Source organism: Panthera leo, chromosome C2 (assembly GCF_018350215.1).
Source record: "Panthera leo isolate Ple1 chromosome C2, P.leo_Ple1_pat1.1, whole genome shotgun sequence".
Classification (NCBI taxonomy): Eukaryota; Metazoa; Chordata; class Mammalia; order Carnivora; family Felidae; genus Panthera; species Panthera leo.
Genome location: NC_056687.1, coordinates 158,178,873 through 158,181,351, shown reverse-complemented (window position 1 = coordinate 158,181,351; position 2,479 = coordinate 158,178,873).

Genomic DNA, 2,479 nt, shown 5'->3' with positions numbered 1-2,479 from the left:
TCCAACTCATTTTTTTGTTTTGTTGTTTTGGGTTTTTTTTTTTAATGTTTATTTTTGAAAGAGTGCACGTGCACACGAGAGAGAGAGAGAGAGAGAGAGAGAGAGAGAGACAGAGAGAGAGAGAGCGCAGTGGAGGGGCACACAGAAAGGGAGACAGAGGATCCGAAACAGGGTTCTTGCTGTCAGCCCAGAGCCCGACGTGGTGAAATCATGACCCCAAGCAGAAGTCAGACGCTTAACGAACTGAGCCACCCAGGCACCCCAAGCATCCAACTCTTGATATCAGCTCATGTCTTGATCTCAGGGTTGTGAGTGTCAGCCCCACATTGGGTTCCATGTGGAGTTGGAGCCTACATTTAAAAAAAAAAAAAAAATCCTTTCTCTAAATTAAACAAAGGGAGATTGGGAATTTCCAATTCACTCCCAGGGGGCTATCTTTTGGTTTGTGTTTCAGCCAGTCAATGAAACAAACTCCCAGAGTTTACCAATTCAAATGCTAAACTCTTCTAGAAATAACTTCACAGACACACCCAGAAATAATATCTTATCAACTATCTGGTATCTCTTAGCCTAGTCAAGTTCAATATAAAGTTAACCATCACAACAGTTTATCCCTTTAATTGATGTGGAATCTCATCTAATTAACATCATCTCATTCAATCCTGATATAGGTACTTTCTGTCTTCTTTTCATCTTTACTAAGTCTTATAAATTTTATTGATATTTCTGAAATAACTACTTTGGAGGCCACCTGGGTGGCTCAGTTAGTTAAGCATCTGACTTTTGATTTTGGCTCAGGTCATGATATCATGGTTGTGAGATCCAGCCCTGCATTGGGCTCTGCACTGACAGTGCACAGAAACTACTTAGGATTTTGCTGCTCTCTCCTCTCTCTCTGCCCCTCCCCTCTTTGCACGCTCTCTCTCTCTCAAAATGAATAAACTAAACTAAACTAAAATAACCACTTTGGGTTTCATTGATTTTCTCTATACTTTTCCTGTTTGTTTTCTAGTTTTCCACTTTGACCATATTATTTCATTTCTTCCTATTTTGACCCTCATTTGCTCTTCTGATTCTAGTTTCTTAACCTTTCCTCTTTTTTAAAAAAAAAATTTTTTTTAACGTTGATTTATTTTTGAGACAGAGAGAGGCAGAGCATGAATGGGGGAGGGTCAGAGAGAGAGGGAGATACAGATCTGAAACAGACTCCAGGCTGTGACTGTCAGCACAGAGCCCGATGCGGGGCTCGAACTCATGAACCGAGAGATCATGACCTGAGCCAAAGTTGGATGCTTAACCGACTGAGCCACCCAGGCACCCCTCCTCCTTTCTAATATACACATTTAGTGCTATAATTTCCCTCTAAATACTGCTTTAACAACTCTCCATAAATTTTGATTTTGAATCAATTCAAAATACTTTCTAATATACTTTTTATATTATGTTTGAAATAAAGATTTCATTTTTTATTTAAAAGTGTGTTTAGTTTCAATATTTGAGGATTTACAGGGTCTTTCTATTATTGATTTAATTTTAATTCCATTGTGGTATATTCTGTTGTTGCTGACTAGAGTGTTCTTTAAGTGTCCGTTGGTCACTTGGTTGGCAGTATTGCTCAAATTTTCTTTATCCTTGTTTTCTCTCTACTTATTCAATCATCTATTGAGAGAGATGTATTGAAATCAACTATGCATGTGGGTTTGCCTATTTCTACTTACAGCTGGATCAGTTTTCACTTCATGTATGTTAAAACTGTTTTTAGGTGTATAAATGTTTAAGATCATGTCTTCTTGATGAACTGACCCCTTTTCATTAGGAAATGACCTATTTGTGTATAAACCATACATTTTATTAACTCATTATGATAGCATGGAAAAAACTAACTTCATTAACTTGTTTTGGATTTACATGGAATAATCTTTATGAGCACTTTATTTTATAATTTTTTAATGTTTACTTATTTTTGAGAGAGAGAGCCAGAGCTTGAGTGGGGGAGGGGCAGAGAGAGGGAGACACAGGATCCAAACCAGACTCCAGGCTCCAAGCTGTCAACACAGAGCCCAATATGGGACTCAAACTCACGGACCTCCAGATCATGACCTGAGTCGAAGTCGGACGCTTAACCGACTGAGCCACCCAGGCACCCCAAATGACCACTATAGATACCAAAAACTTTCCATTACCAAATAACATTTTTTGTGGTTAATTCTATGTATGTATTCATTTATTTTTTAATTTACATCCAAGTTAGTTAGCATACAGTGCAATAATAATTTCAGGAGTAGATTCCAGTGATTTATCGCCTATGTATAACACCCAGTGCTCATCCCAATAAGTGTCTTCCTTAATGCCCCTTATCTATTTAGCCCATCTGCCCATCTGTTCTCTCTGTATTTAAGAGTCTCTTATACTTTGTCCCCCTCCTTGATTTTATATTATTTTTGCTTCCCTTCCCTTATGTTCATCTGTTTTGTATCTT